We start from the raw sequence: 14,899 nt of genomic DNA on the forward strand, positions 1-14,899 counted from the left end.
ACATTCACTTTTGCCAAAAAAATATGTTCAAAGGTATAGTATTAGCATACCTATGAGGATTTCCCAACTTCAGAGGGTATAATTCTCCCTAAACCTTCTACCTTCTGTGAAAGTAAGGAGATTAGATTTAACTTCATTTCCATATACCATTATCCCACCAAATTCAAAGCAAAATGTAATTCCCTTATTTTTCTAGTGACCTATATGTGCAGGACTTATCCTGTTGGTCAGGCAGCAAGATCTTGTCCACTTTCCTGGCTCCAAGGTCACCATTTCTTGAGCTTTCAGGTCCAAAGACTCCTTTCCCTATACCTAGAACAGAAAAGGGAAAATGAAAAAAAGACCCAAAGCTGAAATCATTTTCTAAGGTCCTAAGGGGAAAGGATATTTCATCTCTTACTTGGCTTGGGGCTAGGTGTCCATTTCTTGGGTAAATGAGACCTTCATACTTGAATACCCCTGAAAAAAAGAGAATCCATAACTCTGGCAGCTAGTTTTAAAGATGTACCTAGGTTCAGCTACTGAGCCAATAGAAGCTATTCCCACCCATATAACAAAGAAAGAATTTCTTCCCCTAGAAATATCTTACTGGTACCTCTCTAATTAATGCTTCCAATCTGAGGTGATCTAGGAATACATCAAAGCCATGTTTCATTCTGTAGATTTTCATAGTGACGTTCAGTAGTTTCAATCATGTCTGACTCTTCATAACTTGATTTGGGGTTTAATTAAAAAAAATATGTGAGAGTGGCTTCCAATTCTCTTCTCTATTCATTTTACAGATAAGTAAACTAAAGCAAGCAGGGTTAAGTTATTTGGTTTGAGTCACACAGCTAGTAAAGGCCAAATTTGAAACAGGGTCTTCCTGAGTCCAGGTCTGGCAATCTATCCACCATGGCACCTGGTTGCTCCATAGACTACATTACCCTCTGTCTTATTTTTTTTCCTCTCTATATTTTGTCAGATGAAGACAATATGATAAAACTTCACTTTAGTAAGGACCATTTCCACTATTTTTTATTCTTGATTAACAAAAGGTTCTTGATAAATGCTTGTTATTGATTGGAGATATATGCACTCCCACATACATATATCCCCATGGGTATACATGTATGTGCTTACAACAAAGATGCTGTAATTTGAAGATGCTGGAACTGGCTTTGATACTAATGAGATTAGATAGCTATACAATTTCTATCTAATTTAACCCCTATTATTTCTTTGTTGTCTTTCCAGCTACGATTGCCTCAACATGGCTCTCTTGCCTAGAGCTCTGTCTTATCAGTTGCTCCTTTTTCATATTTTGGCTGATATTACCATTTCTAATCTCAACTTCTCTGAATTTAAAAATGTTTTTCAAAGACTTTGTACTTTAAAGTGGTTTTTCCCATGTATCTCTGCTTGATGAGAAGAGCATCTTTGCTGAATAAGAAACTCTCTAATCATGTCCTTTTGTGGACACTACTGAAAACTGAATCTAAATAAGTGTCAATGCATTCAATCTCAGTAATTTTTCATTTTCCAGAATCAAAACCTTGTATAAATAGCTCAGGTTCTATTTCCTATAATTCTATAAATTGATTATATACACAAATCCTATGCACAAGATAATTACTCTGGTAATTTCTGGTTCATGTTGTATGTTGCAGTGTATCTAGATGAATTTTTTCTTCCATGGCAGAGATTTTGAGAAAGCTGCAATTATTTATTTTTCTCCCTTGACCTCAGTTTCCCTCTTCTATAAAATGAAGACAATATATAGTGGTCCTTCTACCTCTTATTAGAAATTCTATAGTTCAGTCTTATTATGTTTTGAAATATAGATGAAATGATAACTTCTAGGTTTCTGTCTTCTTTTTATTGTGTTGTTGCAGTTATTTGTCTCTCTCACACACTAAAAATATAGCGACAGCCAAACTAGTTATAGGAGATGTGTCAAAAGCTGGATTTCCAATGCAAATGCTTACTCTCCAATTATCCCTAAATAACAGTAAGAAATTACCATATTTTGATGGGGAAAATTAAAAAAATATCATTAGGTTTACCTTTTTCCATGTCCATAACAATGTTAATACTCCTCCTTTGGTCCTGCCAATGTGTTATCTTTTTCTTCTAGACAACCTTACCCTCTTCAAAAATCAACAAAACTGAGCCTGGGAAAACTCGATGAGGATTAAACCTTGGATGCAATCCTAGAAAGAAGACTCTTTGTTTAAGAATTGTATAGCCACCTCCTTCTCACCCCCTGAGATGTGTAACCAGACTGATGGAATCCCTTTTGTGTTAATGGGTGATAAAGTAAAATAAAATCCCTAGGGGCTTTGATACTCTAACTCTCCAGTCCATTTTTATGTGGGTCATATATCTTAATAGGGTTTCAAGCAATTTGGACGACAAGACAAAGCAGCCTGCAAAGACCAATTTGCAAGAATGTTGCTTCTGCATCTCCACAGTAAGCACAGATCTAGAAGCTTGGGTGCCATAAATAGACCCTACCAATATTAAAGCATCATGTCAGTGATAAATGACAGTTTTAGCACAATGTGCAATCATTTTCCATATTTAATATAAATGTAATTTAAACTTTAATTGCAGGAGGTACTTCTCTCTCCTTTCTGCCTTTCTCTCTCTCTCTCTCTCTCTCTCTCTCTCTCTCTCGCTCTGTCTTTCTGTCTTTGTTTCTGTCTCTTTTGTCTCTATCTCTGTCTCTCTTTTCTTTCTGTTTCTCTCTGAATCTCTCTGTCTCTCTTTCTCTCCTTCTCTCTTTGTGTCTTTGTTTCTGTCTCTTTTTGTCTCTCTCTGTCTCTGTCTTTCTCATTTCCATTTTGCTGTGATTTCAAAATGGCCACACTGAGCTCTAATAAATATATTTCTTGCTTTCTGAGTCAAAGCTACAAGGGAAGAAAATTATAGTCATTGCTACCATGAAGCAGGAGGGAACATTAGCTGGTGCAGCATCTTCTGCACTGCCTCATTACATAGGGATTCAGTGGAGAAACATGAAATGTAATGTAGCATTTTGCCATCAGTTTAGCTGTAAGGAGGTAATAGTTGATTATTCCTTTGAATAATACTTTAACATATTAATTACTCATTAACTAAATCTCTAGAGGATTATGCTGTTAGGTATCCCAGTAGGGAAGCCTAACCTTCATATATTTGTTTGGGAAAATATGCAAAAGAACTTCAAGGCATGGGGGAAGGATTATTACTTGGTTGAGCAGGTACTTTCTATTTGGACTATATACAAGAAAATTAATTAGTTCTCACCATTGCTATATTACTGCATTAAGTGTCCTTGGAGAGATTTGGAAGGGCCATTTGGACTTGCTGCTGACTTTCGTGAATGATTTTTCCTGAATTCCCATGAGAAGAGGAGATGTGGAGCAAGGAATAGGTTTGATTCCCCTATTGTAACTTGGCATTGGTACTAAGTGACAGTGTTTATGAACCTTGGCTCTTCTGGGGGTTGTAAAAGTTTGTTCACTGGCAGGCACCCCTAATTCAGGACTCTTAGCTTAATAGGCTTTTAAGAAAGACAAAATAACATGATAGAATGAGGACTAGATTTGGATTCAGATGACTTGAATTCAATTCCTGCCTTTGCTACTTAATATTTATGTGATTTTGAGTATTTATCGGCTTGAATTGTTTCCCTCCTTAAAAATGAAAAAGGGTAAGACTCTTTCAGTTATATCTTTATGATCAAAGGGAAAAAAATGAGCAAAAATTCCACTAATTAGAAAATTTCAGCCACAAGTATGGTTTTCTGTATTGAACCTGTTTGCAGGCACTGGGGGAATTAAATAAGAACAAGATAATTCCCCACCCCAAACCTTCCTTTGCCCTTTGTCAACAAATTGATGAGAACCACAAGGGTGCAGAATACATATGCATTTCATAGATATGAATGCACTTGTGGAAACAGGAGACAGGATTCTCCATCACACTGTGGGTGATCTCTTGAAAGTCCCTCTCCTACCCATTACTTTACTTTCCTAGCTAGGAAGGATGATTGATGATACCTGCTAACCTCTCTCTCAGGGCTTTTGTGAGCAATAATGAGACAACTGTAGATGCCTGGAGCACCTTGTAGAAAGGTGCTATAAAAGAATTGCTTTTTTTGCTTTCCAGGCTATGGTGCATAGATTGTGCTTCAGCAACAAGCATTTGATCTAAGATTACAGGGAAAATAAATCCTTATAAACTGCAAACCCCAATAAGCCAACATAATATGTCTGAATGATCTTGGTTTATTCCCCTCATAAAAGTTCTAATTGTTGCAAAGTAAGAATCTGACTACCCTGATCTGTGAATATGATTGATGAGGAGAGAGGATGGATATAGTCTCTATTCTAGTCTTTATTATTACTGATCATTGAAGCTGAGGTCACAGTGGTTGAAGATGAAAAACAGACTAACAAAAAAAACCCCCAAAACTTTCCTTCAATGTCTGTGTAAATATGAAACAGGCTCTGAACAGGGATTTTTTTTTTCATGGAGGAGAAAATATTCCATTATTTCAAGAATATAACTTATTGACATTTTGAAACTAGAGCTAAGCAGCGGTTAACCAAAAGGGCAAAAACAGAAGAGCAAAGAGTCCATATTTCTAGACCCATTAGCTAATCTTGTTAAATGGATTAACCTTAAATGACCTGGACTAGAGTGTGATCTTTCCATTATTGATGGTGATTAAGAATACTTTGCCTTCAGTCTCATTCAAAGGCCTGTTACAGGGAAGATTGTGACTCTGACATGCTATGTCGAAAATATCAATATTAAAAATTACCAAAAAGATTCCAATAAATCCACTGAGGCTCTGGGAGGGACCTTGATGTTGTGTCAATGGCCTATGGTGCTCCTGTAAGCAGTGAGCATCCAGGGGGTAACTAGTTTCTCTCTGGCTTAAACAAAGTCTCTGTCTTAAACAAAGAGTACCTCCCTATCTTCTTTCTCCCTTCTATCTTTTCTGGGATCATTGGTACTACTAGAATGGAAGGAGGCAATTGTCCATTAAGGAGCAGAGACACAAAACTGAGAATAGACCCCAAATATGGAGAATGAGTCATGGGAGGAAAACAGCATTCCCAAAGAATATTAATTACATCTTGAGAAGAAGAGAGAAGAGAGCTGGTCATGGATTCCAAAATTGGAACAGACCCTGAGATCACGGAAGTGATATTGTCTTCAAAGTGAGCTGTGAATTGACTGTATTTAGAGAGAAGGGACTTCCAGCCTCTGCAGTCCCAGTCATTGTGAGTTATCACAGACACGTTTTTGGTTTTTTGGTCTTGCATGTTAGAATCTCATTTTTCTTACAAATGCTGAGGTACTTGGAAGACAGTATAATCAGATTTTTTAATGGGAATATATTGTAACAACTATTGTTAATGTAACATCTTAGAATAATATCTTTGCTGTCGAAATGGGGGAACATGGATAGGAGCAACTATTCATTACCCCTAAAATACAGGGTATTTACATTTAAGGACCACATTGTGAGCATATGACATTTTGAGGAATAATTTAGGAGTTTGAATCCAGCCTCAGACACTTGCCACTTACTAGCTATGTGACCTTGAACAAGTCACTGAACTCAGATTGCCTGGCATCTAGTACTGTCTCCATTTGTCCTGATTTATATCTGGTCACTGGACCCACATGGCTCCTAAGAAGAAAGTGAGGCTGGTGACTTAGCACAGCATCCCCCTCACTCAAATCTTGTCATGGTCTTCTTTGAAAATGGACAAAAAAAAAACAAAACACCCAAACAGTAACAACAATCAAAAACTCAGAAAGCTTGTTGCCTTGGAATACAATACTCCTAGTTATGCACTGAAACTATTCTGTTCCTTTTGAATACAATGTTCTTTTTTTTTGTATCCATCATCTTAATTTGTATCAGTCACCCTTCAGAGGTGAGTATTTATAGACATCACTAGCCACTGAATTGTTTTTTTTTTTCCCCATGGTCCCTTGTTCCACCATCTTTTTTCTTCCTGTGCAGATTCTTCTAAACAATGCTTAGTAGATCTATACACAATTCCCCTTCCTTTTCAGATAACCTTAATCCTTATTAACTCTTGATATTTGTCAGTTAAACAGCTGTGTGGCACAGTGCTTAGAACGCCATGCCTGGAGTCAGGAAGAATCTGACCTCGGACACTTATTAGCTCTCTGAATCTAAGCAATTTACTTAACCATGTTTGCTTCATTTTCCTTATCTGTAAAATGATCTGGAGAAGGAAATGACAAATAAGTCTAGTATTTTTGCCTAGAAAACCCCAAATGGGATCACAAAGACTGAAAAAATGACTGAATAAAATCCACCAAGTACCCACCATGTCTCTATATGTTCTCCACTATTATAAAAAGAAGGATAAATTGATAAAGACCCCCCAGAACACTGGGGAAACCTTCAGTGGACAGTTTATGAAATAAGGTAGATGAGTCATTCAAAATTGGCAGATATGGATGGGTTATATTCTGCACTGAGGAGGTGGGGATGGAGTTAGCCATATTAATAAGATTACAAATCCATTTGATTCTAGTTGTGAACTTCACTGAAGCATTGCAAGGGTTAAGGTAGAAATTAAAAGGACAAGAAACATTCTGGAAATTTCTGACAGACCAACTTACTTTGAATTACATTTTGCAGGAAATGAGAAATGCAATTTAATAGGTAATATGGATTTGACACTTTAAATCAGGGAATAGCTTGGATGAAAAGCAAATAGGATTACATGAAGGGTCTGTCTTCCCTAGAGCAGAGAAAGTTAATCTCAATATTAAGTAAACTTGGCAGTCAAAATCCAGTAGCAAAGGAGAACTGTGCTTTGATAAACTTTAAAGAGATTTTTTATTAGATTTTATGATAAATTGTACATTCTATAGTAACAAAAATATTTTAAAAATTATTAAGTTGATTGTTTCACTTTGGTTTATGTTGAAATTCAATAACAAAAAATATAAAATAAAGTCTTAAAATACTGAATGAGTTTCTTTGAAAATATATATATATATATATATATCTTATAGTTCAGTCATTTTCAGTTGTGTATGACTTTTTGCGACTACATTTGGGGTTTTCTTGGGCAAAATACTATAGTTGTTTGACACATCCTTCTCTAGTTCCTTTTACATTTGAGAGAACGGAAGCAAAATTGAGTTAAATGACTTTCCTTGGTTCCCACAATTAGTATCTAAAGTCCCAACTGAACTCAGGAAGATGAGTTTTTCTGACTCCAAGTCCAGCCGTCTAATCACTGAACCACCTAGCAACCTCTCCATGTCACCATCTGCTCTAGCTGTTTCATGCCTTTAGCATCCTCTCCCTTGTGGCAAGGAAGAAGGAGTTAAGGCAAAAGTTAGGAATATCCTTTTTTTGCCAAAACATGCCACATTCTAAACATCTACCATACCAGCTCTATTCTAATAGGAGAAAACTGTATATTCCTGTTGGATTTGTCATTGTACTGATTTGAACCTGAAGAACTTTCAGCGGTTTGCAATATGCAGTGATTATGATCACTATGCATGTTGCAGTTTTTCTGCATTAAATTCACTTGGTATCACTGCTACAGGTCTTCCCAGAGTGGCCTTAATTCTCCATGGTAATCATGTCCTTTGGAACAGTATTCATTTGGCACATTCACATACAACATTTTTGTTCAGGTACACCCCAAATGAAAAGGACTTGCTTAGTTTCTCTTACTTTGTTGTTCTAAAATATGTTATTACATATATTTTAATAAACTTTGGAGTTCCTGTCTTTGGCTTTTAAGGATATAAAGCCATTAGTGGTTGCCATTTCAAATAAAATTATTGATGGTTTTCCAGCACAGTTGACCCAATTTATAGTTCTATGAACAATTCATTAGGGTATCTATGTCCTCACAGTCCTGCCAACATTATAATTATTTGTCTTTTCATCTTTGTCAATATGATAGATGTGAGGGGGAACCCTCTGTTTTTTAGTGCATTTCTCAATCATTTAGAAAATTTTTGATAGGATTGTGAGTTGCTTAGCAAATCCTCCAGGGGCTCTTGTTTGTTGTTCTGTGTTCATGATTTGGCAAAGCATTTTTTTCTGAAGTGTTTTTATAATGTGCAGCATATATTTTGAGCAAACCTGGGCCATTTTGCCTGAAACTCTCCTCATTTGTGAAGAGAATATTGATGTGATACTTTGGTCTGGAGGTAAAGTTTATGAAATGACTTTGGAGAGGAGGTACATTTGTCATTCCTCTTTTGAGAGAGGAGACACACTTGACTCCAAACTCTCTTTGGGATGGACTGAAGATATGTGAACAGAAGGAGACAGGCAGGCAGGCAGAATTGGGAAGAGATGGAAAGAGACACAGATAGAGGGGGAAATAGTGAGACATACCTAAAAATAGAGAGAATCATTGGAAGCTGTACATGTGGGAGAATCTGATTTGTAATAAAACCCTCATTTACAGCTTGCTTCCCTAATTCTTTGAGCATTTTTTTTCCTATGCTGATATCAAGATCTCTCTTAGTTAAATTAAAATATCATCTTGTTGAAGGTCAAATTATTGATTTTTTTTCTGAGTATTTTCAGGTTTATAATTCTTTTTATAATCATGACTTTCTGATTTCTGTTTGCTCCTGCTTTGATAAATGAATGTGTTCACTGCTTAGTATTTCTTAATTTTTGCATATAATGTTTAGTAGTAATGGATCAGTTGAGTGAAAATATGGAAATCAAGAAATAAATACTGAAATCCCTTTTAAGAGACAATGACCGCTAAAGTAGTCCGGTTCTTATCCTATGTATCCTTGGATCAATATTATTGAAGTGGATAAAGACATAATCCAAGCGCACTTGCCCTTTTTAAGAGTGGTGAATAGAATTCCAATCATCAAGGGCTTCTTAGTCTTACCTCTCCACTCCCCACCACCCCCCACTCGCCTGCTGTCTGTCCTGTTTTCCTCAGGGACAGTTTAGATCCTAGAGAGTATCTATCAATACCTCCTCAAGACTGATCAGACATTCCACATAGACACTGATATCTTAAATGAGTATGCAAATATACATACTTACACAAACATACACATATGCAAAAATACATGTGTATATATGTGCACACACATACCTCTTAGTAATGCTGTCTTGGAAATAGAGACTAATGAAGCAATGAATTAGTTCTAGCCCAGAAGCAAATTAAGTATACCCTTTCTATTAATTTTTTTTATTTTTAATTTTCAGTTATCCCATTAATAGTGGACATTAAAATCAATGTCAATGTAATCTGATCTTCGCCCCATTAAATAAACACATACTATCTCTCTCTCTCTCTCTCTCTATATATATATATATATATATATATATACACACACACACACACAAATATTTACATATATTTATTTGTGTGTAGGGGGGCTTGCACACATATATCCTGTAACCCTTTTGCCCTGTAAAATGTAATAGTGATATGTTTTAGGCTTTTTTATTCTCTCTAAAGAATAGCCTCATATTCTTGTATATAAGGTAAGAGTTTTCAAATACGAATGAATTAAGACCTTGCAATTATAAGATAATGAAATATTTAAATAACATTAGCTCTTAAAAAAAATGAGAGCTTCCAATAAAGCTTTCATGCTGCTAAGAAAAAGAGACCACTCTGAAGAAATTGAACAGAACTAGGAAAAAAATATGCCATAAAATGTATCCAAACTCATGGCAAAATTTGTTCACTGTCGTTATTTAAGTTATGGGCCAGACTCATCCATTTTTAACAACCCAGCACTTATACTTCTATTTAGGAGTTGAATGATGGGATACAGTGGAAGCATTTTCAGATGGCTCTGCAAGGAGCACAGACTTTTAATAATGGAGATAGGAAGCAGGCACTATATTAGCAGAATTTGCTATTGAATAAATTAATTTGAATCCTATCATGACAAAGTTATTATTTTTTTTCCCCTTCTCTATTTAATTTGTTGAAAAGGAACAGCATGATATAGTCACAAGAGGACCCGATTTTAAAATCTTGAAAACATTGTATTTATGGTATAAATTTACTCTATGACCATACATATATGGTTGAACTACTCATTGACACAGGCACCTCTCTAAGGTTCTAAGTTACAGATGAATTGCAGATTTAATCTTTAGAAGGTATTTCCACATGAGGAGTTACTCAAACAATTTAAATCACCGATGTCAGCCATGCTTCACCAAAAATGACAGAACAGTTTTCAGTCCATAAACAACACTTAAACCTACCACGTATAGACATAAACTTTGCCTTGAAGTTAAGAAGAATTCCAACATCTGGCAAAAGTGCAATTATGTGACTTTAGACAATTTACACAATCTTTCAATATTTAAGGTGATGATAAAATGTTAAATGGAAGAAGATGGTGGATGGAATTATCTCCCTAATATCCCTCTTTCACATGCCCAATACTATCCCCACTTATACTTCCCTAGAGTTTACAGTTCAGTAGTTGGATAAGGTAGACGTACCAGGAGTCAAAATACTCATTGATACACTTTAAATTTTTAGGGAGATGCATATCACAATGTTTTGTGATGATGTTTGAGGGAGGAAGAAAGAAAAGTTTCATGGAATGGAAGGCATTTGAATTGGTCTTTAAAGATTATAGGAATTCAATAAAGTAAATTAATAAAATGTATGTCAGACTTCAGGAAGCAGGAAATTTCAAAAGCCCATGAACAATAGTTTTTGTTTTTGTTGTGGTGGAATCAAGGGGACAAGTGAGTAGTTAACACTGGTAAGAAGAAACACCTTGTTATCTAGAGGGAAGAGAAATGATGTTGGCAAAGACCCAGAGTGGTTTAAAGGTAAGTAGGAATTAGATGAGGGATCCCATCTCTAATAACCTCAGTCTTCTCAGTAAAGGATAAAGCGAAGTCCCTGAGGGATGTGGGTTAGTGATGAATTTTCAGAGTACCTAAGTACTGCAGGGGCTAGAGTACTGGTCCTAGAGCAAGGATGATTACTTCAAATCTAGAATCAAACATTAGCTATGTCTCTCTAGATAAGTCACTGAATCCTCTACCCGCCTCAGTTTTTTCATCTGTAAAAAGGAATACCAATAATTCCTACCTCCCAAAGTTATTGCAAGGATAAAATGAGGGAATATTTATAAAGCAATAAAAAGGGGGCCTAGCATATTGTAAGGACTTTATAAGTATTAGCTTATTGCTGTTATTATTATAATTCCTATTGTTGTCAATTCTATTATTGTCATTATTATATTGTGGCTTGATTGCAGAGGGGATTTTCAAAAGTCATTTTCAGTAAATGTGAAAGAAAATGCTTATAGAATGAATGCAAGCAATGCCATGTAGCAATGCAAGTCCATTTAATGTTATATAATGTGCACATTTTCATAACTTCCTCCAGGGATAGGCTGGGTGGTCTTCATGCTAGAAGGAAAAAAAATCCAGTAAATAACAGATTTCTAGAGCCATTTACCTTTGGCAAAGTACATTACACCCATCATCTCATGAGAGCCAACAGGTTTTAAAGTAATGTATGTTATTGCTCATTTCATAGATGAAAAAATTAAGACTCAAAGTGGTGAAGAGACTTATGGTCATACAACTATTGTCAAAATATTATTCACACTCATGTCTTCCAGAAAGAACTTTCAGCTCCTTTTCTATTTTACTATCTTTACCATTAAGGAAATAGGATCTGCCCAGGACTGAGAATTAGGGTACAATTAAAGAAGGTCAATATAGATGGGTATCTATGGTAGTAGAAAGCATATTCTTAGAATAAATACTTGTAAAATCAAGGGTAGAAAGTGAGAGGAGGGAAGGCAGAGTAGGGATTACAATGTGGGAGAACAGAGTAGAACTCAGCAATTAGTAAACGCAACAGGGAAAACCAGAAGTTTGTCAGAGCCATCCCATACCAGTTAGAAAGAGCATTTGTTAATTTTTCAATGCCACACATCATCTTGATTTATTATTTTGCTGACTCTACAGGCTTAAGAAAATGATGGAGAAAATGTGAATGGTGCATATTGCATATTATTACTATAATTATAATTATGTATGATGATAGACAGTTAAACATTTATCAGACTAACATGGGAAAAGCCCTGACTTGCAGAATGAAGCAAGATAAATAAAATCAATTCTAGATTATTTTACTCTCAAATATTGCAGTGAGTAGCAATTTCTTTATCATCACCCAAACTTTCCACATTCCTTTAGTTTCTAGATTTCAATGATCACTTCTCATTAAAATTAATGCTATCCTTCCTCTTCCTCTCAACTTGCTCTAGATTCCTTCTTTCCCACATCTCTGTATGTCTTTGCTGATGGTTTTTAAATTCACTTGCATAGCTCCAATAATAATGATGATGATGAAAATGTACATGATAGCAATAATATAACCTCTCATTGATTGCTCCACTTTATAAAGCTACTCAACCACTTTATTGTCAAATTTCTTTTTTTAATTTTTGACATTTATTTATTATTTTCAAATTACTACAATAGCTTTGATGCTAAATTTCTTTAAAAGATTGTCTACATACAATACCTCCATTTGTTCACTCTTAATTTTTTTGCTAAAGAGCTAAAGAATTTTGACTATATCCAATCAACAGTGAGGAGCCATTTAAAGTTTGTAGGAAGGATATCATATAATTAGAGCTGTGTATTAAGTTGATAAATCAGGTAGTTGTGTTTCTAATATTCTGAAAGTATAAGAACTGTAAAAAGGGGGTTTGGGGGTTATTAATTTAGTCAAGGTAAGAGGTAATATAACTGAATTAGGATGGTTGAAAGGAAAATTGAATGGAAGAGAAATTTGTAAGATACTAAAAAAATTGAATGAGAAGTACTGATTGATTCCTTGTGTATGGTAGAAAAGTAGAGAGTTAATGAGGGAGAGGTAATGCTGAAAGGTCATTCTGAAGTTTGAAGTCTCAAACCTGAAGGATGGCAAGATGAATTCCTATTAAGAAACATTGCAATATGATAAAGAAAACATTTTCTGATGGAAAAGAAGAAAAAAATGGACAAGACAAATTGAGTTGAAGGTTCTTTCTGTTGTAAATGACTTTTATACAATTTTATGCCTATGCATTTGTGTGTGTGTGTGTTTGTGTGTATGTGTGCATGTATGTGTGAATGTGAATCCTGGGCTCTTATTATTGTGGTAACTTATCCCACTTATAATAGAAAAGTATATGAATACTGATCTCAGAAGAGAATAAAGGACTGTTAATATAAGTTTAGTAGTCAGTTACTTTGTATAGATAATGGTAGGAATGGATCATAGGAGCCCCAAGGGAAAAAGAGAAAAGGTCTGGAACATGATAAGGGCTATATATATATATATATATATATATATATATATATATGTATATATATATATATATATATATGTATATATATATACATATATATATACATATATATACGTATATGTATATATATATGTATATATATATATATATATATGTAAAAGGATCAAGATAAATGATTGGAGTGAATAACTTCTGAGGTTAGAGCTTCCAGATCTAAACCACTAAACCATGATTCTATGATCCCAATGTCTTATAGATGAAATCTAGAAAAATAAGAGAATAAGGAATGAATACAAGGGAAAGGGGATATTTTGAGCCCTCACCATATACTGAGCTAGCAAAGTCAACCACTGTACTCATGAAGTCTCCATTCTAATGGAAAGATGATGCATATAGAAAAAAATTAGTAGAAAGAAGGGAGGTATTTTGGTTTGCAATGGTTCCAGAAATGGAGTACATTGATATATACTTTCTCATAGAAATGGTGGGTAAATAATGCAGTAGATAGAGCAGGGGGCTTCAAATTAGAGAGACTTATGTTCCAGAGTTTTAAAACTGTCCTAAGACACTTACTAGTTATGTGATACTGGGCAAATCACTAAATCTTTTGTTTCAGTTTCCTCATTTGTGAATTGAGCTAGAGAAAGACAAGGCAAATCATCCAAGATAACCCCAAATAGATTCATGAAGAGTCACATCTAATTGAAAAATGACTGCAACAAATAGAAGTGACAATATTCATATGATCATATATTTAGCATTAGAAAGATACTTTAGAAGTCATAGAATCCAACTTACTCATTTTGTGAGTTCATGTTATCTGAGATGAGATTTAAAATAAACTCTTCCTGATTCCCAGGTCATCCCTCTATTGATTGTGCTGTGGTTTAATTATTGGGAAATTGAGGTGGAGAACATCAAGATTATGCCTAGTAGAGGTTGGTTCAAAGTTTTGGGAGAGGTATTGTGAAATATGGAAGAAGTACTGGTTTGATAAGTGTCTCATTCTCTCTCTCTCTCTCTCTCTCTCTCTCTCTCTCTCTCACACACACACACACACACATACACACAAAGACATACACACAGAAATACTCACACAAAGAAAGCTCTTTGCAGTCAGGTCCTCAGGACACCACCATAGAAGTTCTAGAGAAGATGTCAAAAACAAAGTTTTCAAAGAGGGAGAAAAAGGAATCAGAAAGATATAATATTTTGGAAGCTTTAAAAAGTGAGAGCATCAAGATGAAAGGGATACTCAATAATTTGAAGCAGCATAGAAGTAAAAGGAATGAGGAATAATGAAGGGTCAAAAGAAATTGATATTTAAAATAGTGGTTTTAGTAGAAATTTTATAGAAGTCTGATTACAAAGTATAGTGAGAGACTGTAATACAGTAAAGTAAAATATTTCAAATACCTCATCTGGAAATTTGGAAAAGATAGAAAAATGAACTGTGACCACAAAATGATGAGATAATAATATTCAGAAATCTCAGATCTCTTTTTTGCTAACAGTCCTCTTCTTGTGATTGAATGTTTTTTGAGAATGATCACTATGAAGAGCTATGATTATG

This window comes from Macrotis lagotis, chromosome 8 (genome assembly GCF_037893015.1).
Source record: "Macrotis lagotis isolate mMagLag1 chromosome 8, bilby.v1.9.chrom.fasta, whole genome shotgun sequence".
Lineage (NCBI taxonomy): Eukaryota > Metazoa > Chordata > Mammalia > Peramelemorphia > Peramelidae > Macrotis > Macrotis lagotis.